The sequence below is a fragment of the Ictidomys tridecemlineatus genome, chromosome 9, assembly GCF_052094955.1.
Source record: "Ictidomys tridecemlineatus isolate mIctTri1 chromosome 9, mIctTri1.hap1, whole genome shotgun sequence".
NCBI lineage: Eukaryota > Metazoa > Chordata > Mammalia > Rodentia > Sciuridae > Ictidomys > Ictidomys tridecemlineatus.
The window spans coordinates 145291459-145315759 of NC_135485.1; the positions used below are offsets into that span (position 1 = coordinate 145291459).

Genomic DNA, 24301 nt, shown 5'->3' on the forward strand with positions numbered 1-24301 from the left:
AGGAGACTTCTAAATGCTCATGAATTTAAGCATTTTCTAGACTCGTGAGGCTCAGGTGAGCTTTGAATAAAACATCCACTTGTCTGGGTGCTTATTTTAAAACAGAATCTATGTCTGAGCCTTAGAGGTCTTTGTATTCATAACAACGATTATCACAGAGATTATGGGATGGAATCATCTGTGACCAGAGGCATCGTGAAGTTTCTTAGCAGAAGGAAGCATGGGTCCTCCCCAGGCCCCTTCTGCTTTACAGTTATTTCTAAACCATGACCTATGTCCACCTCCACTACAACAGGAACCCAAGTCTGCAGGACTTTTACAACATGTAGCGAATGCCGTAACCCTGACATTCCCAGATGTGCTCCGGTGGGGGCTTTTCCTGGCCCCTCTTCCAGGGCCATACGGTCTGATTTCTTCCTTCCCCTCTGTTCACCAAGAGAGAAGTCGGCTCTAGCTTCTGAACGGGTGGCAGGCAGTGGCAAGGTGGCCACACCCACATGAGGCACAGCCAGCTGGACACCTGGACACTGGTGATTCCCGAGCTTCCCCGGCCCGTCTCTATCACAGGTCCATGGTAGGATCACCATCGGGTTCTGGCTATTTCAAAGTCTGTTTAAAGGGAAATTAGAATAATTTAGAACTGAGTTTCTTCCACAAAGGATGTACTGAAGCTCAAGTGAGAATCTGTGACCTGGGGCTATACAGTGGGATTCAGGAGGCTGGGGGGGCAGGACCCGAGGGGCTGGATTGAGGGCTGAACAGCAGACTCAGGAGGAAAGGACACAGGCGGGCGGAATAGACTTTCCAACCTTTCTCTCTCCACAGCTCACACACCAAGCCCTGGACTTTTCTCTCAGAATGATGCTAGGTACCCCTCACCCCCCGACCCCCCAGCTATATTAGCCCCCCAAAAAACTCTGTAAAGCCCTTAGGCCTCAACTCCTGGGTAGGGGGTCTCCAGCCCTGGAGGACCCTCTCCTCACTCTCAGGCACTGGAGAAAAGAGTCCCCTGCTGGGCCAGTCTCTACTTTAATGACAGGAAACCCCAGCAAGGCCCTCCGCCTAGCTTCCCACCCTGCAGGACACTGGGGCCCCTGAGGGGAGGCAGGGAGAGCCTGGCTCTACTGTTTCCACCAGTCCCTGGGTTCAGGGTCTCTTTAGGCTCAGTTCACAGGCTGGTGAACCCAGGGTGCCCTGGCCTGCTCCTCTGCCCTTCAGGATGGTCTCTCCTGGACACCAGGAGCTGAGACCCTCTGGGTAGTGCTGCATGCCATGAGTCACATGTGGGTGCTGCAAGCCCCAGAACGGGGTTCATCTTCAATCCATGGCAGTACACCCCAACTCTGCCAACATGCCCCTGCTAGAGGCTTGACGTGGTAACGGGGTCACCAGGAGACACTAGGTCTTGCCAACTTGCCCACGCGTGAGAAGCCTACTTGTAACCTAGTCGAGAATGTGTTTTCCAAGTCCTGATGAGATAGCGCCCAGCCTTTCACTGAAGTTTCTATGCAAACTACATCGTGCTCTGTAATCAATCCAGTAATCGAAACCAGGACTCGTAATCAAATAGCTGCCAGAGTATGAAAGGAATTTCTACTCATACGAGCTTGCTAGGAGTAAACAACATGGCCTGTCACCGAAGAAATCGTTGGTAAAAACCATCCTTAAAACACTGCGAACCCTTTGAGTGAACAACACGGGGTCTGGACCTGGGCGGTCCAGGCGGTGGTGTGCCCTGGTCCTGGAGTCTGCCTGTGTCTTGAGCATCCCACGAGACTGCAAATCCTGAGGAGGGAGGTGGATCACCAGCATGCCTGCGCAGACCTCGCGTCAAAGAGCTTCACAGAAAAACAGAGGGAGAGCCCCGCGAGGCTCCAGAGTGCGTTTCACACTAGCTCTCTCCAGAACCGCGCGGCACAGCAGGGAGTCAGCGTGGGATACCGCAAGGGCTGCCGCCTGACCTCGGGGTGCCTGCATCATCAGCGGGCTGGAAAGACGGCCCCCAGGACTCCGAGGAGGAGTGGACAGCGTGAAGGTCACACACACAACCACAGTGAGGCCGACAACCCTTACAGACCCCCGCAGAATTAGAACGGAGCCATGAGGACACGCTGGGGGGACTGGGGAGGGGAAGAGCAGGACAGGACCTTGTCCTCCTGAGGACCATCAGCTGGAGACATCCAGACCAGCAGGAAGCTCTACAGGCCTTGTTCAACCAGAATAGAGACAAAAACAACAAAATAACTTCTATGTGGCAAGAGCAGAAGGCCCTGCAGGACAGATTGAGAGGCCAAGATAATGAAGAGTGAGAGATAGGCTGAGAGGCCAGTAGGTGAGGCTGCCTAGGCCCGGCAATTAGGGAGGCGGAGGCAGGAGGATGGAAAGCTTGATGCCAGGCTCAGCAACTTAGCAAGGCCCTGACTCAAAATAAAAATGGCTAAGGATATAGCTCAGTGGTAAAGAGCCCTGGGGTGGTTCAGTCCCCAGTAACAAAACAAAACAAGACACAGGTTGAGAGATTAAAGACAGAATGAGGTGAGAAGACACAGCAGAAGAGCAAAAAAAAAATTGTAATATTCAAATTAAAATGAATATTCAATAATAAATGTCCCTCAAAGAAGATTAATTCAATGTAATAGAAGAGGTCATTGAAAAGTTACTCTAAAATACAGAAGAAAAAGACAAAATTTTCTGAATTTTAAAAATAAAGAAGAATTTCTGGAACACATAGAAGGAAATAAAATTACAAAAGGAACAAAAACTGGGAGCATCACACACTTCACCTGTCATCATGAATGCCAGAGATAATCGAATAATGCTCTGGGGTTTGGGGAGAGACATTTTTATTACTGAATTATAGTGCATACCTGGAAAAAGCAAGAAATGGTGAAATATGTCAGTGCTTAGAAAATACACCAGCCCTGACCCTCCTGAAAACATTACTCCAAGGTATGTCATTGCTGATTGACGGTGGATCAGAAGGAGGGCAGGAACGGAGGTCCAGTGTGAAGACCTCGGGGAGCAGCAGCACCCGAAGCTGAGACTCAAGGCCGCACAGGTCCAATCACAGAACCTGTGGAAGGCAGAAGTCACCTGATGAAAGCCCCAGCCTGGATCCCCCGCTCACCCCAGCGAGAACGGGATGAAGGTAGATCACACTAAGAGCATCCTGTCACACGGCACCGGGTAGACTCTGACAATCAGAGAATGAACTTGCAGGGAAAACAGTGAAACTAAAAGAGTTTTTAAGAATCCAGCGTTCAAAGAAAAGATAAAAGCCTGCAACTCTTAACGACAACCAAAGTCAAAGTGCCCAGAGAGGAGGAGGTCCAAAGCACCCACTGTGGAAGGTGCTGGTAAGTCAGGAAGGTGGGCCACCCACAGCAGACAGGATGGGCCTCGCCATCCTGGGAGACAGGCACACCCCGCGGCCATCCTGCCCTAGCAATGGCCCACCACAAAATCCACCCCACCCCAAGCACTTCCTCTCACCCAGGACCTGCCAGGCCCTGGGAGAGGCCAGTCCTCTGAGTTATGTAAATAGGATTCAACTTGTGCACTCTGATTGGTTTGCTGAGCTCAGAGCTCCAAGGGCTTGGCTGTCCTGGATGGCATGAGCGCCACCAATCACCTGCACTGGGCCACCAGAAAAGCCTTTTACACTGCCACCCCCCACACCAAGAAGAGCCAGCAGCACCCTCCCGTGGAACCCCTCACAAACAAGGGGAGCCTTTCCTGCTTCAAATAAACCTTGCCACTCTATCCTCCTCTGGTCGTGGGTCTCATCCTTAAAAATGCGCAAGATAAAGGACTCACCTGACATCACGCTCCATGTTACACCAGTTTTCTAGAACTGTTGTAACAAATTACTACAAAGCATTCTCTTAAAACAACAGAGATTTGTGCTCTGAGAGGTCTAGAGGCCCATGGGGTGAACTCTGTGTGGGGGCAGCACACACACACACACACACACACACACACACACACACACACACAATAATTTCTCCTTTTCTCAAAAATGAAGATTCCTTCATTAAAGAAGTTGATCTTATGGATCAACATTCTATAGGACAGGAGACAACTGTGTTGATAACAATTAATTTTGCATTCCCAAATATCCCGTAGAGAGGGTTTTGAATGTTTCTGACACAAAGAGGAAATCACTGCTGGAGGTGATGGGTGACCAATTAGCTTAATCTGACACTTCGTGTTGCACATATGTCTCACAATGTCACACTGTACCTCATAAATGTGTGCAATCACCATGTGTCAACTAAAAACAGAAATAAAAATGAAATTTTTTTTAAAAAATGAAGCTTCATTAAGGGGTTTGCTTTTAAGAAATAATCCCACAAGGATGAACAGAATTGGAATGAGAACTAAATCGAGAAAATTATAGAACCCAGAAATCCGATGACTAAAGAGCACAAAATGTGTCCCGAATGGGAGAAGAATAAAGAATGTTCTTATCTGTAAAGGTGGCCGTAACAACCACTGTCTGTCCTTTAATCCATGACTTAGGCAAACGTTCCCATCCACATGGACTGCGGCGTAGAAAAACAGGGGCCTGATGGAATGAAATCCTCTTCTACAGCATGTGTCATCAGAGCCAAGAGCTCTGCATCCTAATCTGCAACTCACCCAGGAGAGGAGGATGGGCACCAGGTTGGGGGCTCCACCCACGAAGCCGAGTCAGCACATGGCTGCCTTCTCACCCAAGGGCACAGGAGAACTCACCCACTGTGCAGACACGTGACAGGAAAACTAGCTGTCTCAGCTTGACACTCCCTGGGAAGGGAAAACGTCATCTCCCCCCAGAACGTGAACGAGGCCCACAGGTTGGCAGAGTCAATTTACGTTATCCATGAGGTTCAAACGCAGCAGATTCTTCACGAGGTTTGACTTAGAGGTCTCAAGGAGGCAACGTAGACACCGCGGGTGTTTGCTTACAGGGGTCAGCTGCCTGAATGTGCTCGCTCGCTCTCTCTCTCCCCCCCGCCCTCCAGGAATATTATTGTACAGTAATATTTTGAGGCCACAGTTGATTGAGGGCAACTGAGATCACAAAGTGAAACTGTAGCTACGCAGTTTACTGCTCTTATTTTTATATTCTATAGACCTTGATTTGGTGCTTAGTCTCTTCTTTGGCTCCCCCAAGATTTAGCTCATACTAGGGCAGCAGGGACAGATGTCAGAGGACTTCTCTGTGTTGTACACTAGCTCTCTCCAAGGGGAAATCATTACTCAGTACCTTGGCAATGTATTTCACATCTGTTTGTAAATGAAAAATTGCAGTAATCCTTGTTTTGAGATGGAATTTCTTTCAACAGAGGGCTGTGTCTTTTTCTGTTTCTCTGTTCCTGAGTTTTAATGGCCGAATCCTTCAAGAGCCCAGTGGTGTCTCCAGCTTCTATTTCCCAGTCTAAGGCCAACCTCACCATGCAGAAAGTGAGATGTGTTCTGCACAAACCCTCAACGTCAAACTATCTACACCCAGAGCATCCCGCATAAGAATGGGAGGAAGGGTGGATTCAGAACACACTTCCGAACTACTTATGGGCATTCTCAAAGATGAGATTCACAATAAGCTGGCAACTGCAAATATTTGGTACCTATACATACAATATTATAAAATAATTGTTCCTCCCATGCGAGTATAGAAAACGTGCACTCATGAATATATTGTGATAAATGTCATTGAAATAAGACGGAGGAAATACCATTGCTTCTCTTTTCAGTGTGGTGTGCTCAGGACGTTTTCTCACTACAGTAAGTAAACTTATGCATATAATTAAAACAAAATGTCTAGCTGAGACCATGAGTAATTTTGGCTTTATAAACATGGTCTGTCCTATTTGGAAAAACTGTTCCCCCATTAAGGTAAAAAAAAAATAAGAACTTCTTTTTCAAGGAGAGCTTTGAAACCTGTTTCTTCGACAGTTTGGTACAGGTACTAACAGGAAAACAAAACAACAAATCATTGCTGGACCAATTTTCTACTAAACAGGACTCTTGGTAAAATGTGGCCTTGATCCAGAGGCGGGGGAGCTGAGCCACCAACTGGTCCTGCTTATTGAGTTGCTGACAAGGGCACCCGCAGGCAGGACACCTGTGATCTGAAGCACCCTCGGCCACTGCACTGGGACATGCGCAGCTTTTCTAGAATGTTCTTGTACTAAGCCTGAGCTAAAGTCAGCAAGTGGTGATGAATGACCACCACTGAGAGTAACTGAGCTGTAGAAAAGCAACGCCATTGCATATGGTGCATCAGGAATGAGACCTCTAAAGCCACTAAGTAAATCTAGTGTGATTTTCTCAGGAAGGGGTCTAAGTATGCTTGTTTCAAAATAAACATATTTGGGGGGTTTCTTGAAGTAAAAAAACAAAAACCAGAAATTTGCCTAGCCTCTCTGATAAATGCAGGTATGGCATTGTAACTAATGGACCCTGTAAAACTGGCAGCGTTTGACCATTCTTTACCCACCCAAAGGACAGTCTCTCTAATGACCTAGTGTGTACACAATGGTAGACGTTACACATGTAGAAAACGATGTGCCAACCATTTCTAAAAATGTGTGTCCAGTTGTTTCCATTTTTGGTGGAAATTCTGAATCATTCTTCTGTACCCGGACTCCATGGAAGCGGCACATGAGGATGAATCTGTCGTTCTGGGACAAGCCGGGAGAAAACTATGGCATTTGCCAACTCCAAGAGAAGAAGTAAAAGTAACACAGAGCAGAGGAAGAGAGCGGGAACAGGAAAATCGGGAGCTGGGGTCCTGGCTCAGTTGGTAGAGCGCTTACCCAGCATGTGTGAGGCCCTGGGTTCGATTCTCAGCACCACATATAAGTAAAAAACTTATAGGAAAAAAAAAAGAAAATTGAAGGCAAAGAGGCTCACAAAGATAATTACCTCTTAAAAATAGATGAATTCTCAGAAATGTAAAGCAGGAGGTGCCATGAGCAGTGGCAACACTCAAAGTGAGGCCAAAGGGGCCTTGAGAGCTTTGGAAGAAGAGAGAAACCTCAGGATGGAGCTGCAGCCCCAGAGCGGCTTTGTGGCTGTCCAGCTGGGCTCAGGTGCTCTGGGCCCTTCCTGGAAGTCCAGGAGGGCGGGGGCCTCAAGCACGCCGTCCTTAAGGGGAGACGGAGGAGATTCGTGTCTGTGCTGCACCAAGCCCTGCATGATTTCAGTGAAGGGGAGTTATTAAATCAAGGGAAATGAGCTCCATTTTTAATCCCCTCTTCAAAAATTGCCATTATGTGATTTTCACAGAAAATAACTTGCCCTGGTTTGAGTTTTGTGACATCTGAGTTTCATAACGGCTCCCTAAAATGCCTCCTGCAAATGATTGTATGGAAATATCAAGTAATGATTGTCCTAAAAAAAAAATTGACTTCCTGTCTTTAATTTCCATCATGGATTTTACTTAGGGTTTTGCAATTCCTGTTTTAATTGGAAAGAAGATCCCTCTCCAAAAATATTCCCCTTTGAAAAAGATTTTGAGTTCTAAACAAATACTAATCAGGGGCATTTTGATAATTAAGTGTAAGATGAAAATAAAATCAACCTCATGGTATATCTTTTTCCCTTTGTGAACTTTAAATTGGCCAGGGAAGTTTATTTTGGCATAGAGCTCCCATATCACTTTCTTCTCTTCTCTTCCTAATTTAGAACCCCACTCAGGAGAGCTGGCCACTCAACTGTCTATTTTTAATGTGAAGGAAACTAAACAAAAGCTATTACAGGACTGCTCAAATATCTAAAATATTAAACAAAAGTCTATTGACACAGAAAAATAACCAAACAACTGCTAATGATTTTCCTACAAATTCCTCAGTTTTGTTCTGTTTTTCCGAAGGAGCCAGCCGGTTCCAGGGGGTGCCTTGGTCCTCCCCCCTCCCTGGACATCACAACTTCACTGAGGTGCAGCTGCAGCTCAAGGCCACAGCAAGCCCCAGGGCCCCTGAGAGCAGGCCCCTCTCCCTTGACTACTGGCCTGGCTCACCTGCGTGTGGAAAGGACACCCCCCCAGGTGGACAGAATGGCATGGCTGGCGAGGGACATGAAGTGGGGTCCAACATGAAGTGCAGCACAGTCAGCTCTCAACTCCAACCACCTTCTTGCTCTGCCCAGGGCCGCCCACCATGGCCTACAAAAAGAAGTGCCTGCCCTGCCAGGCTCCTCAAATACACAGCAAAGGCCAGGGTCAGGGACAGCCCCGCTGCAAGGTCTTGAATGAGCACCAAGAGAGTTCAGCTTGGCAACGTGAACTCTCATGCAGGTGTCTCTCTCTCCTCTCTCCTCCACGTGGGTGTCCCCCGGCCTTACCTCAGTGTTTTCTGTCATTGTGTCTGAGGAGGTTAAATGCTCCTAGCGTGACTAAGGCCTGGTTAGAATGTGCTGCAGGGGCGGCCAGGGGGTCACTGTTGCCTGGATGTGGGCTAGATGCCGATGTCCCTGTGAGCTGCTTCGACTGTCTCCCTGTGAGCCTGAATCACTGTGTTCATCACCCTGGATCTTTAAAGAGAAGAGGAAGACAGAAAAGTCCAGGCGGGGTGCACAATGCTGCTCCCCGACTCCCCGCCCAGCCCCAGCCCTGGTAACTCAACAGGAACCCAGATTCCATTAACAGTGTCTTGCACGAGGGCCACACAAGTCTCCCCTGCAGCTTTTATGACCTCCGTGGGCGGGTCTGTGGATTGTAGTCATGTTAATGACAAACACTTGGTGCCCTCAGAGAAATCTCGTGTTAATAAAACCTACAAAGCATGGAGCTGTGCCTTTGAAGTCGCTGTAAGCATGTGACATTAGCCTGTGGCAGTGGACAGGGAAATGAGCTCCACAGGCCCCGCAGCAATGCGGTAACGGCTCGGAATTGATTATTTCCTTCCCAAAATAAACTGCGGCAACCCAAGTGGCTTCCTTCCCAAACGCACTCTGCCCAGGAATCTTATCTCGAGGATATGAACAGCAGAGCCCAGACAACGTGATAAGGCACGTTCACAGGGTACTAGTCCCCGTGAACTAGGGTCTCCTGAGTGCTGCCCGAGTTAATATTCATTAACCACATCCCAAACACGAGTCAGCAAAGGACAATGCCTTCATGTCATTAAACAGCCAAGAAAAACAAATCCCTGGTTAAGAAAGAAAGAAGGCGAATCCAAACCAGGTGCACTGTGGCGTGGAAAGCGTGCACGTAGACGTGGTATGAAATAGGTGAAGAGCAAGTCGGCCACCGACTGTACCTTAGGATTGGCAAGACTTTGGTAGTCATTCATCTGCACGTGCTGTTAGAAATCAGAGACCCAAAGTCGTACTATCCATCGATAATCCTTATTAACAACTCTTCTGTGCTCTTTCGGGTATGTATGTACCTCTATTTTAAAACTAATATTTCTTTTTAGAAAACTCCATTCAGGTAACAGCATTTTCTGCATTCCTTCTACTTCTTCAATTAGCATTAGTCGCATAAGAAAAAGAAAGAATTTAGAACAGCAGATGCTTGTGGCTTGGGGTTCTATGAAGACAAGGCCCCCTTTCACCCAGAATTACTATGCAGCAAGGTTAGCTCTGTTTAAATACGGCTGTGCTGCAATTATTTCAGATTAATAAATAAATCTTGATTTATATAATCTAGAATGTCCAGTTGTTCTTCTAAATTCGTAGCTCACTCACTCCATATGTCTTCTGCCCTAAACTTGAACCCAACTTGCTACTGGGGTATGTCAGGAGAATTGTTATTTCAAGAAAAGAAAAGAATTGAGAGTACTTAGAACCATTATCATCCCCTTTTCAGAAGATACATTTGTAACCAACTAGAAACATCATGTCTCTTACAAAAACCATTTTTAATAAGTAAGCCCAGATCCCAAACCCCACAATCCTCACTTAAAAGACTGGCGATCCCTTTGCCTCTTACCCTTGGAGGAAGACATGAGAAGTCAAAGTCACGTTTTTCCTTGTAAAAGAAGTCCTCATTCATAGCGCCTTCTGTAGACCGTAAAACATAGAAATGGCCCGAGAAACAGTCACTGGTTTTGTAAGTTCTTTAGCGGCTCCAGTGACGGCACATACAAAACACGGGTTCTGCCCTCTTTCTCTGGGTCCTGTGTGCTCCTCCAAATTCCCATCCCTCAAGGCCCCAACTACCACCGCCAGACCTTCCCACAGAAGGGAACCCATCCTCTGTCCCCTAAGCAACGGTCCTGGAAGATGATTCTGAAAGCAGGTAGTCAGCTCCAAAAACCCTTAGAGGGTTTTGGACTGAAAAATCATGTGGGGGAGGATGCCATGCACTATGGACCCCAGCCTCTACCCAGGTCCAGTGGCCACCCTTCTGCCCAGCATGGCAGCAGGGATGTCTGCAACATCCGCATCTGGGAGGTTCAGGCCACCAGGTGACGAGCTGCTGCTTCAGGGGAAGTCCAGTCCAGGGCCCTCGGTGAAGGACAGGCTGCATCTTCCAGCCAACTCTGAGGATGGTCTCCAGGACAGCAGATATGCCCCCCTAAAAGAGCCTCCATTGAGCATTGATCACCTCAAGGAGGAAATGTTACCACTTTCTCTGTAACTAAGCAAGAAAATCTGCAAACTCATGCTGTGAAATGATGCTGGACTCAAACAGTCCTAGGCTGAGGGCTGGGTGGTGGCTTCCTTTATAGACACTTCTCTTCCTTTAACACCCTGGAGGTAGCCAGGCCACATTAACAGCCTCATTTTATAGACGTGAAACAAACGTGCGTTTGCCCAGTGTAACACAGCAGAGGTGAACACCAGGGGCCCAGACTCAGAATTTCCTCATGTTCTACCAAGTCGTGCAGATCATGTTCACCTCGACCAGACCGTTCACTCAACTGTATTAACGGAAAGCCTATTGCATTCTCGACTCCCAACACTCAGCAGTGAGCAGACCAAAATCTTCATGTCGATCGTTTTAGTCAGCTTTTTCACTGCTATGGCTAAAGACCTGTCGAGAACAGTTAGAGGAGGAGACGATTCTCTGGGGGCTCTGGTTTTAGGGTCTCAGTCCGTAGACAGCCGGCTCCGTTCCTCGGGGTAGAGATGGGGCAGGGTATCATGGCAGAAGAGTGTGCAGGAGCGGGGCAGCTCACATGAGGATCAGAAGCAGAGAGACTGCCCTCACCAGATACAGACCTCAAAGCCACGCTCTGATGCCGCCTCCCCAGGCCACATGCCGTCAGCTGCACTCAGTGAATCCCGTCAGAGGATGGATTCTCTGGTTGGGTCCAGGGTCTCACCACCAGTCATCCCTCCTCAGAGCCTTCTGCACTGTCTCACACGCACAAACCGTGACACCTTGGGGTCAGCTTGTTCTGCAATTTAATACTACTTATTGAATCCATTAATATGCTGCTTATCTTCTTACAAATAGTCTTATTTTAACAGTCTGCTCTCTACGAATAGTGTCAATGCTTTCTTTCTTTTGTTGTTGTTGTTATTTGTCCTTTTTAGATGCACATGACAGTCGAGTGCATTTTGACATATTATACAGACATGGAGTATGGCTTTTTCTAACGAGGATCCCATTCTTGTGGTTTTGCACGATGTGGAGTTTCACTGGTTGAGTTTTATGAATTAATATAGGAAAGTTATATCTGATTCATTTTGTCTTTCCTATTCCCATCCTCCCTACCTTCTCTTCATTCCACTTTGCCAAATCTACTGAACTTCCATTCTTCCCCTTCCCACTGCCCTCAGACATGCCCTGCGGCCTGTCTGCAACTGTGCTTTCTCCACATAAGGGTCGCGGCTCCTGCCCCACTGGGTCCAGCCTCTCCAAAGGCTAAGAATGCAAACAGCAGAATACGGAACACGGCCTTCTCCCTGGAGTGAAGAGGGCCGCTCCCTGTGCTCCTGGGGTGTGGGGAAGGGCACTGAGCACCAGCACAGGACAGCAGAGGCCCCTGTCCTGGGAGGGACTCCCTCTGCTATGTCTGCCCAACAGGCCAGCCTCGCGCTCTCTGCCCATCTCTGTGAAGAAGGAGCGGGAGGGAGCCCACGGAGAGACGTCTTTATTGTTCCTGGAGAAAACCATCTTTTGATAATGGCAGGCCATCCGGCCAGTGCCCCAGTCACCTGGTTGGTTCCGATGCTCTGTTCACTGAGCTGTGAAACACTGACAATACAACACTTCACCATGCAGGGGGTCTTCCTCCAGTCGCGGCCAGTCTGGGCCCAGGACTGAGGTCATCACTCTGCCTGACGCAGGTCCGCCCAGGCGGGGGCCTCTTCCAGCTCGTGAAGCCATAGCTGATGGCGGTCCCCTGCCCCCTTGCCTTCCTGGCCGGCGCAGGTGCCTCTCTGCCAGCTGCAGGGTTTCACATTCCTATCACCCTTCCGAGGGCCGGAGTTCCATGCTGTAAGTTCATCCGGGAGTGTTCTGCTAATGGTTTAGGGTCAGGACTCAGGACTTGTTCCTTTAGGCAGAAGGAAGGGCGTATGTCAACTCTGCCTATCACAGCGGATTCCAACCTGCTAGACCCACTCTTTAGACATTTTATAGTTGTACCTTCGTGTTCGAAAATCACATTCGTAGGCAACATAACCACCCTGTATGGGGTTTTAAAAATCAATAAAACACTAACTACCGCATAAAGAAAACAAGAGTTGTGCAAAAAATAGACCATCTCTCCATGTACAGTGGTGAACTCCAGGGGACAGTGAGGACCCAGCTGCCAGCACTGCGTGTGGCGTCCTGGTGACTGAGGTATGGGGACAGCTGAGACTGTGGCTGCCGACCACGCCCTTCTCCAAAATGGGGAACACTGTATGGTGCTCTCCCTGGTACATGGGGCAGGGGGCGAGCACCAACATAGGACCACACAGCCTCCCCTTGACCTGTCCAACACCATCACCGTGGACACCAGGGGCGACCCTGTCATCTTCCCTGAGCCTGCCTCTCGCCTTAGTGCAGATGGAACCTGCCGCTTGCTTTGAACCAATGAATGTGGTACGTTGATGAGATGTCAGTCTGGTGACTGTCACACCAGACTGCGAGATGAAGAGATCTGTTGAGAGCCACAGCCGAGTCGGAATGGGCCCTGGCATTTTTGCCAGAGGTAGTGGTTGAGAGGTGACACCAGCGAGCCTTTAAGATGATGAATTTTGAGTTCTCGCGGAGTTCCCGCTGAGCTCACGCAGGGATTCCTGAAGAGTTCACGTTGGTTGGTGGATTCCGGTGGAGGGAGTTCCGGTTGGTGTGTGGTCGCTGGGAGGACCGCGTGTGTGGCGTTTGGGGGAGTTCGGAAATAAAGTTTGTTCCTGCTTGAGCGGCTGGTGATTTGTGCCCAGCCAGACTGTGGCAATTGGTGGCCCACGGGAATGCCTGAGGGAAAGTGATAAGGTAAACTGCTCGCTCCTGAGGGCAGGGCGAGAGGATGGGTAGCCATTTAAAGATTCTTCTTTCCTTTTGTTTCGCTTGTTTTTGTTTTAAGTTGCCAGTCCCTGGAGATGGGTGGGACAGAAGAAAAACCGCTCACATCTTAATGGCTCGCTGGTGTCACCTCTCAACCACTTCTGGCAAAATGCCAGGGGCCATTCCGACGCGCTGTGGCTCTCAACAGAGATCAAGTGGGTGTAGTGGACTCTGCGGTCAGTTGGTCTTGAGTTCTTCAAGAGCGAGGTCATCTCACGTACTGGCGTCCGTCCCAGGGCAGAGACTAGAAGGGCACAGCTGTCCTGCTGCCCCCCAAAAAGCAAGTAGCCAGGGCCTCTTCAGCTGCCAGAGGAAGCCCCCACTGTAAAGGTAAAATTTCCAAGCTGAATCTAAGCCGCAGAGCCTGAGTTAAAGTGTAAAAGACCAGGCATCCTAAAGTTTCCAAAGTGCAGGGATTGGGTTAAAAAGTAAAAGACTAGTATTGTTAGAGTCCCTCTGCTACCCCCAAAACCTGTAATCCCTGTAGTTGTTAGAACAATGAGGGAACAGCCTAGTAAATGTCTCCATTGATTCCCTGGTTGATTAATAGCTAAGGGCTCTAGGTAGCATGGCACGTACGCATCTAGGCCCCAGAACCAATCAGTTTAAATGTGTACCCCACTTAGAAATGACCAATCATCTCTGCCTAAATTGTTCCCGCCAATGTATGTACTAATCATGTTTCAGAATTGTTGTTCAATTTTCCCGCGCCTTATGATGATTTGTTCTGATGCATGCAAAGCCCCCCACCCTCTCCAAAAAGTGTACTTAAGCTCCACCTGCCCTCCGCTCTGGGCTCTGGGCTGCTCTCCCTTCTTGAGTGAGCACAGAGTCCCAGCGCGCTGGAACAGGATCCTCAATAAACTTCCCCCTGCGATTGCATGAAGTGAGTCTCTTGTGTGGTCTCTCCCCTCCGACGCTTCGCTGCACCCCAACATTTTGGTGCATTGGCCGGGAACTGCGCATCGCCGGACAGGGAGACCCTAACAACGGACTACTTCGGGGGTAAGTAAGGCGCCATTCTCTTTCCCTCTCTCTCTCTTTCTTCCCTCTTTCTTCCCCTTCTCTCCTCTTTATTTTTGTTTTTGCGATCGCTCAGGTTCTGGTCTCTGGCTCAGTGGCGGGCGTAAGTCCCCAGGGAACGTAAGTTCCCAGAGCCTCGGGTGGGGTTGGCAGTGTGTGTGTGTGGCTGTCAGTGGAGAGCGTAAGGCTCCCCCTGGCGGTGGCAGGCAGACGTGCCTAGGCGCCACAAAGCCACTCCCTCCTTAGGCCGCTCTGGAGGGTAGAGGGGGAACAGGAGTGCCCCCCCATCAGGTAGAGGGGCGGCGGACCCTCGTCGGTGTATTTTGCTGCCAACCCGTCTGGATTTGCCGGCAACTCTTTTTGTCAGGTTGAGTTTACTGCCTGTCTTTAATCTTTGCTTCTGGACTTGTGTTAACCGTTTACTGTGTGTGTGTCCGTGTTTGCGTCACGTTTGTGTTGTCTCTCTGCGCTTCAGAGTGGCCCACCCTCAGAGTTGAATGGCCCCCTTCATCTCTCTCTCTAATCTGCAAAGTCAGAGATATTGTCTTTCAGCCAGGCTGCATGGCCATCTAGATCATGGCTTCTAACCTTTCAGGACATCTGCGAATCTCTTCCTGCATGGGTGGGGTCCGTGCAGTCCGCTGGGAGGATTCCACCAGGCGGTATGGCAGATCTGTCCTGTCCCTGTTCCGGTCCCTCCACCCGCCTGTCCTCTCCGCCCCCTGGCCGTCTCCCGAGAAGGGGGGGTGCTCCGGCGGTCGCGGCGGACGGGCGGACAGAATCAGGGGTGAGGTCGGCGGGGGACCGCCCCTTCTCCCGCTCCTCTGCCGGCAACCGGCTGCAACCACAGCGGGGTGGGAGGGGTCGGAGACGGAGTCGGTAAGGGACTGCCCCACCTCTGTCCGCCCGGCAAGCAAAAAAAAAAAAAAAAAAAAAAAGCTGCGCTGGGGCACCGGCCCTCTCCCTCCCTCGTGGGGGTAGAAGGGACCAGGTCCCCAAATCCCCCCGAGTGTTACAGCCCTCCTCGGCCGCAGTGATCACGGGCCAAAGAAGCGAACGGGTCTTTCTGGAGTCGGGCTGCTTAAAAATGCAGCCCAAGGCGGGTGATAAATTCCGTCTAAGGCTAAATACTGAGGCTAGGGAAACAATGTTTCCTTTCCCTCCCATAACGGGCTTGAGTGCAAATAGAGCTGCCTGCTGGGGATTTAACAACTTTGACATCTCGCTTTGACTTTTCTCAAAGCCCTGTCTTCATTATTAAATTGGTGTCAATTGGCTTTAGAGACGGGAACCAAATTTTCAGTCACAAATTTTAACACTCCCGAGGAAACTTTTAAGGAGTCTCCACTCTGCTTTCTTGGGGAAGCCTAGCACTCGAAACAACTGCAAGCAGAGGATGAGCTTTTTGGGAGCTGGTTACTAAAAAGTTAGGAAAAAAAAAATTGCCTAGTTCCTAAGGTCAAACCAAACTGGAGGAGCTGATCTGCGGGTGAGAGATAAGATTAAGGGACTCCCAGCAGCTGCCAGAACCATTTAGTTCTGGGGAGTGTCCTCAATCCTTATCTACATCTTAAAGATTAAGCCACCTCTGTTTACTTAAAAATAAGGGACACTGAATGCAGTAAAGCCAGCCACACTGAGACCCTTAATTTTACACCTATAGTTGCCCCTACGTGAAAACATCTGGTCCACTTATGGGGAAGTCTATGGTGCTACTGATGGGAGTCATAATTAAATGAAAGTTCAAAACCTGGAGAGGTATTTTCTTATCTGGTTGTCTGATTGTTTCTTAGGGATAATCTAGGTTAAATGTGTGTCTAAAAAAATTAATTTTTTATTGTAACAATCTGGTATCTAAATGGGTTTCTAAGGCATTGCACTATCTTGCAGTTAAAAGTTGGGTTTAAGCAAATTGTTTAGTTTGATTTCAGAAAGTTCATGCTAAAAAAAAAAAAACTTAAATACTTGGGAAAAAAAAATTAAAGGGTTTCAATTTTTGAACTGGGTAGCCTAAGGAGATTTCATTAGATATACAGTGCATTGATTTGAGCAAGAATAGTAAATTATGATATGGTATTTGTTTCTCTCAGTGTGTAAGACTTAGGAAAAAGTGTTAAATTAAAACGTTGGTCTGGCTTATTACAATAACATTAGATAATTAAATACCAACAGTCTTAGAAATTTTCAAAGCTTAATTTTAGATATACATGGTAGTGTGTGGGCAAATTTAATGTAACTTAATGCTACTTTAAAAACTTCAGAAAAAGCAAAGTGGCTTAGGGGTCCTAAAGAAATTTCTTCTGATGGTAGAGATCCTATTTCTAGTTTTATGTGAACAAGTTTTTCTAGTGTAAAAAGATATGAAATTTTAGAAATTGCTTCTTAAATTTGTAATTATAACTTAAGGTTAAAATGCGTTAGGCCTAAAGTGTCTGCTCAAAATAGCAGTTTCTCCCTGCTCCTTCCAGATCTTAGCCAGGGCTTAAGCCGATATGCAAACAGAAGCAGCTTGGAGCTCAGGCCCAAGAAAAGAAAAAAAAAAAAAAGAGAGTAAAAGTGTCTTTTTACCTGAACTCAAACTAGACCAAACCAAGAAGTAAATTGTATGGTATTTACTAACTACTGGCCAGTCATCTTTTTTTTTTAGGACTCTTGTTTTTCTTAGATTCTGTATTTTTTTGAGCTCGTAATTCTGATCCTGAGGACCTAAGTTAATGTTTTTCTGATCAGTGGAGTTTTTTTAAAACAAAAACAAAAACAAAAACAAAAACATTGCAATGGAGATTTCATCTGCGAAAAGCTACGAGGCCTTTATTATTGTTATGTGTGCACACTCCTGTTATGTGTTGTATGTCGGTATGTCTGTATGTGTGTATGTCCATATATCCTGCAGTGATATAACAATTGCCAGATGAGGAGCGCTCCTGAAAAATTAAAAATAGATCCAAATATCTTTAATTAACGTGATTCAAATGGTTCAATTTAGATTGGGTAAACAGATAAAAGTAAAGATGTCCTTAAAATTAAACTTATAAGTTTCTCTAGGTGTTAAAAAAAGGCCCTAATAAAATGTTAACTCTGCTTAAATTCAAAGGTTGGCAAGTATTGTTTCAAAATGTGAACAAAAGGAGGTTAATAGATAAAAAGGAAAAACTAAAAGGTTCTAGGTATGGATCTGATAAAAAAAAATTTTTGTATCACTAGATAGGAGAGTCTATGTGACTAAGTAATCAAGAGGGTTTAAGTAAGGGATAAAGGAGGTTTATGTAAATTGGTTATGTGTATAAGTTTTTGAGTAAGTTACACAACTATGGTTAAACAACAACTGTTATTTTTCAATACTTTCTTGTGCTCTCTTGCTCTGAATAATGAAGTTCCTTCAAATCCGATTGCAGAAAGTCTCAAATTAAACTTCCAACCAGCTTCTGCTTAGGCACTTCCAGTCTCTGACGACCGATGGACCCCCAGCATCTTCAAGAGAACAATTCACTCAGTGCTGAAGCTCACTACCAGGCACGATGGAATGCAGCCGACATGGGACAGCGGGAAACAACAAGTTCAGAGAACCTCTTAATCTGCCATCCTGGATTCATGAGTCTTTATGTTCTTTTAAGCTTCCTCATGGTCCTTGGTCTCTTTTCTGTCAGTCCCCCAACATGGAACTTCTGCCAGAAATTGATCTTTGCTCTAATTTTTATCTTCATTCTGTTTTTATTTGCTCTGATCTTCTTCAGGTGCTGGTGATGATATCTGAAAAAAAAACTTGCCAATAGACGGGTTGCCTGCCATTTATCCAAGCCCTGCCATCTCCCCCTTAGTCATTTCTTTGGAAGCCAAACTTGGTTGGCGTGGGATCATCAGTGTAATTGTGATGTTACTGGTGTGTTCGTGTCTTCCAGGTGTACAGGTCTGTAGGGTAGAAGCTTTACAAGCTGGTGTCCTAAAGTTATATGGTAATTTTAGGATCAAAGAAAAAAAACATGTTGGAAATTTATTTATCATTTGTGTTCTATAACTGGACTTGTTATCAGTAAGATATGTAAATTTCTATGTTACTTTCTACACTGAGATATAATTTAAATGTATTTTTAAGACAATGAGAGCCTAATCTGGGTAAAGGTTTTATTGTAAAACACAGAAGTACTTTGCTACTTTCCTACAAGAGGTTAAAAGCTTTCAGCCTTTCCTTAATTCATGTTTTAGGTGTGATATTATGTTGTGGTAGCTAATGTCCATGTAAACTTGAGCAACAGTTTATGTAGGCTTTGTAAAATGATGTCTAAAAAGCAAAGATCAGCTTCAGAACTATAGTATTTAAGATTTATAAAGAGCCCTGCCTTACTTGAGATAAAACTCTATGTCCCATCTCACTACATGTAAAAGTGACTATGAAAGAAATAGACCAGATTTCAGTGCATATAAGGTTGTGTTCAAAAGCTGGTTTTTGTCACGATTGCCAGGACCTCAAACAGGGGATTATAATGTATAACTCTGCCAAAATTCAAGGTAGCTATTACATAACTAAATATGTTTTTATCCTAGTTAGTTTTGTTTTGTAGTTTGCTTTTAGATGGTCTAAGGATTGCCTGTTAATGTTTTAAAGAGGTACTGCTTTAAGAGCTCACAACCTGGGTTAACTTAGGATGGGGAGTTATCACCTACAGGATAGAGAGATAGACATTGAGGTTTAGTGCCCTTAATATAAGGCTGTTGACTTATTTGCTGGATGTTTAAGATTAAGTTTTAAAATTAAAAACTTGGCTCTTGCCCTCTGAGTCAGTCTGAATCAGGGAATAGGGAACTTTTCCAAAGGGCTCTGCAACTCTAGGCCACATAACCTCCTGATCAGGGAGATTAATGAGACCAGTGGAGGACAGAAAGCCAATCAGTGCATTTGCTGTGAAGAGGAGGGTCATCAGAGAAGGGAGACATCCCTGATGCTTCTGAGGGAAGCCGTATGGTCAAGCAAGGCCTGGACCCATCCTAGCGCAAATGGCACTAGCAGAACTGAGAAGCTGCTGTGAAGTTCCCGAGGACTCCCCAGGGTAATTCAGGTGACTGTTAATAAACAGGTGGAAACAAAGTCAGTTTGACTTGCTTCATCTTAAACACTTAGCAAAGACAGTCAAAGCCAAAGCACAGCTGTTCCTGGACATTTTAAATGATAATAATAGTTAAATGTAACTTCCAAAAATAAGTAAACTGGAGGCTACAAAAAAGATTCTTAGACAGAAATGCCTGATAACTGTCAAAGGGACTGCTAGAGTAGTTTTAGTCTAAGGCCTTTATTTCTAGCCAAGGCAGGTAGGCTTGATGTTTGCTAATATGGATACCCAGCCCTAAGTAGTAAAATTAAAGATTTCTCTATTAGACACAGAGGTCATACTAGTAAAAGGATTTTGCAGAATCAGATGGCATTAAATTATTAGACTATATCTTAAGGAAAAAGATATCTGTAACCCTAGATGTTGGTTGTTGTATTTACATTCCTGATATTTCTGGCAATGTGACAAATATCCTTAAAGATTTACATGCTCAGATAGAAGCCATGTCCTCAGCAACTTTGTTATGGAAACAATATCTTAGCTTCTGGTTCTTGGTACTTCCTGGTGGAAAACATTGTTAGTCTCTGTCTTTGCCATCATACTCATTGGCATATTCCTGTGCTATGGCATTTATTGCTGCATCAATATGGTTCCAGTACTAATGAATTCTTGTTTCTCTTGTAGACCAACCATCACTCAAATGGCCCTCCAGCCTATTACTCCTCAATTGGACTTTTATCATGGATCACTCGATAGACCCGATACTTTTAGGGGGGACTCCGAACTGCTTGCCCCACGCCGTCCCTTTTCAGCCTGAAGAAGCCAGAAAGATTCTCTTCGTCCCCCTTCCTCACAGCAGTAAGGAGTTCCCAAATTAGAGGGGGGAATGAAGCCAGATTTAAAGTTAGGTAGTCAGTGTAGCTAGACAAATCGGGATCTAATACCGAGTGAAATCTAAAATGGAGGCCATGCTGAAATTGATTCCAGGAAACGCAGGACAACTCATGGTAATCAGGCAGCAATATGCTCCACTGGCAGAAATGGAAAATGAGACCTTCCAATAATTTTGATTCAGTACTTTTAAGATTAAAAGTAGTCAGAAAAAGGAGTGGGGAATGTAAAGGTAAAATTTCCAAGCTGAATCTAAGCCGCAGAGCCTGAGTTAAAGTGTAAAAGACCAGGCATCCTAAAGTTTCCAAAGTGCAGGGATTGGGTTAAAAAGTAAAAGACTAGTATTGTTAGAGTCCCTCTGCTACCCCCAAAACCTGTAATCCCTGTAGTTGTTAGAACAATGAGGGAACAGCCTAGTAAATGTCTCCATTGATTCCCTGGTTGATTAATAGCTAAGGGCTCTAGGTAGCATGGCACGTACGCATCTAGGCCCCAGAACCAATCAGTTTAAATGTGTACCCCACTTAGAAATGACCAATCATCTCTGCCTAAATTGTTCCCGCCAATGTATGTACTAATCATGTTTCAGAATTGTTGTTCAATTTTCCCGCGCCTTATGATGATTTGTTCTGATGCATGCAAAGCCCCCCACCCTCTCCAAAAAGTGTACTTAAGCTCCACCTGCCCTCCGCTCTGGGCTCTGGGCTGCTCTCCCTTCTTGAGTGAGCACAGAGTCCCAGCGCGCTGGAACAGGATCCTCAATAAACTTCCCCCTGCGATTGCATGAAGTGAGTCTCTTGTGTGGTCTCTCCCCTCCGACGCTTCGCTGCACCCCAACACCACCACCAGAGCTTTCAAGAGGCCTGAGCCTGTGTGTGGTTTAAAAGTCAACAAAACATTAACTATAGCATAAAATAAAAAGAGTTGTGCGTAAAATGAACCATTTCTCTGTGTAAAGTTATGAACTGCAGAGACAGTGAGGTCACAGCCACCAGCAGTGCACGCAGTGACAGTGGTGTGGGGACGGAATCCCCAGCTGGTACCTTAATGAAGCTTGGTAAGACCCCAAGCCAAGGAGCCAGCTCTGCACCCACTACTGACCTCCACCCACAGGAACTGTGAGAAGGCCGCTGAGCGCAGCTGGCCCTCCACACCCTTGGGTTCTGCATCTGTGGATTGAGCCAGTGCAACCTGAAAGTGTTTGGGAAAAAATTGCAGAAAACTTGCACCTGTACTGCATAGGCACAGACTTTTTCTTGTCCTTATTCCCTAAATGACACAGCCTAACAGTTATTTACAAAGTGCTTACATCATATTGGACATCACAAGTAACCTAAAGGTGACTTAAAGCTTATGGGAGGATTGTGCAGGGTTAGGCAAGTACTGTGCCATTTTACACAAGAAATGCAGGCACCCTGGGGTTTGGCATCCAGAGGGTCTGGAGTCCAACCCAGTGGATGGCAAGGGAGAACTCATGTGTGTGTGTGTGTGTGTGTGTGTGTGTGTGTGTGTGTGTGTGCATGCATATGTTAAAGTGCTAATTCATGGTCTGTTACACAGCAATAGAAAGTAAATATATTAGTTCTTCCAAGTGAGGTCTGCCTTCGGTCATCAGGAGGAATATTACAGAGACGTGGGCAGTCGACGTCAGCTGAGCTACGGATGGTCAGGAAGGCTGGCCTCTTCACAGGGGCTCTGCCCTCTCTGCCCACGAGCAGCTTGTCCTCTGGAAGCTGCTCACCTCTCCTTCATCTAGGTCTACAGGTCTCCTAGGAAACACGTTTCATGCTTGGGGTTGGAATTCTAAAGGGAAAATCCTGCGATCACATAAGCCAGTGAATACATGTTTTTCATATTGAAAAACTTCTTCCTAATGAGCACTTTCGAAAAGAGCTGCCACTCAGATTTCTCCCAGTGTCTAATTTTTTAATTGACTTTTTAAAGAATTTCTTCCTTAACAATCCAATCCTACGATTTTGAAAAATGCTGGTTTGTCACATATAGTGACCAATACAGCTTAGACTTCTTTACTCATTCACATATTCTGATTTTATTGCTGACCCACAAACAGTTGAAATAATGGTTCTTGAATGAGTGAGCATCAAGCAAAACGTTCGCTTTCCTTTGAGGCAAAGTTAGTTTCTATTAAAATCTAGTCTACTTATTCCTATTACATTAGTTTAAATATTAGGATGTGACATTTAAAGTGACACTTTGTTGCATCTACTGAAATGTTTTCTTGCTTTTTTGTCCTGTTTACTGAGGCCGCACACATGTTGAACGATTGCTATGGAAGAGTGTGCTTCCATGATGCACGCGTGAAGTTTTACATGAGCTCATTTCCATCACTTACGTTCAACAGAAGCTGTGCCCTAGGAGAAGGCTGGTGCAGGGACAGGCCAGTCGCACACCCTCCCTGCCCGCAGCCTCTGCCCTGCCAGCAGCCTATGCCCTGCCCACAGCCTCCACCCTGCCGTCCTGCAGCCATGTTCAAATGGCCCAACCATCCAGGCCACTTCAGCTGCCACTGGGTCTCCAGTCCCATGGTGTTGGCCTCCACGTTTCAACAGAATAGCACAGCAATTGTGGAAAAAGAAGTGAATTACTTCAGTTACATTTTTCTGTGTGAACACTTAGCACTTCACGTTTTAAATCCAAAACAGTGGAACTGAGCATGAGCTACAAAGTGTAATATCTGTTAGTACAAATGAAGGGAATATTTTACTGTTTCAATAGCTTTGAATTTTAATCCAATCATTCTAATTGTGTATGTGTCTATTTTTTGTAAAAAACAGCTTTATTGAGGTACAATAATCACAGCACAAAAGTCACCATTTTAGGAGGACGGTGGTTTTGGGTAGATTTACATTGCCACGTAGGCGTCTCCGGACCTACTTTACAACATCTCTACCCTCCTTAAGAGATCTCTGTCTCCCTTTCAATCAGTAACCATCCTGCCTCCAGCCCAGACAACACTGAGCTGCGTTCCCACTGCAGGTGGACCTTCTCTGGACTGTCCAGTAAGCGGGGTTGCGCACTGTGTACCTTAGTCCTTCCACACTGAAGCTGTGCCAGCAGGTGCGGCCGTCCTTCCTCCTGCTGGGTTGCACACCCGCACAGACACGCTGCGTCCCCTTCCTCGTTCCCACCTGAGAGGCATTCTACTTTTTCTACTCCAACTATTATGAATAAAGTTCCTAAGAACATCTGTGTACAGGCTTTAAGTGCACCTTGGGGTTTATTTCTCATGCATAAATACCTGGTCACAGGTACATTGATGTTTAAATTTTTAAGGAACTAGTTTTTGTTTAGAAATCAAAAAACAAATCTTGAAAATAAAATGTCATATTGGGGTATAAATTTTTTACATTGTGGTCTAAATCTTAGCGTTGACAGATATTTTGCTTTTCTTACAATTCACTTATTAATTACTAATGAATTAGCTACATGAATTACTATGTCAGACGATAGCCGCATGTTCCAAGTTCAAACTTTTATGGAAATATGAAAATGTTGAATTTATTATGCTTGTAACGTTTTCATACCATTACAATTATTTATTGTTGCTCATTATCCTCCTTTTATGTCTACTTTAATTTTTTTTCTATTAGTGTTCCTGTTTATTTTTGCTTTAATTAGCTTGTTTTTAATTAATTAATTTATTTATTTCAGTTAGGTATATCTGACAGCAGAATGCATTTTGATTCATTGTACACAATTGCAGCCCAACTTTTCATTTCTCTGTACACGATGTAGCAACACACCATATGTGGAGTCATACACATTCCTAAGGTAATGACGTCCATCTCATTTCACCATCTTTCCTGCCCCTATGACCCCTCCTCATCCCTTTCTACCCTTGGCCCAATCATAGTTTTTTTATTTTTCCCATACCCCCTCCCCA

The 24301-nt window shown here is 46.0% G+C and overlaps 1 long non-coding RNA gene across 1 annotated transcript; it reads left to right on the forward strand.

The window, feature by feature from the left end:
• The first annotated feature begins 13765 nt into the window (after positions 1 to 13765).
• On the forward strand, positions 13766 to 21181 carry LOC144366957 (uncharacterized). Its single transcript, XR_013426177.1, has 2 exons — positions 13766 to 19515; positions 20191 to 21181. It is a non-coding gene; the product is annotated as an uncharacterized LOC144366957 (long non-coding RNA).
• The last annotated feature ends 3120 nt before the right edge of the window (positions 21182 to 24301 follow it).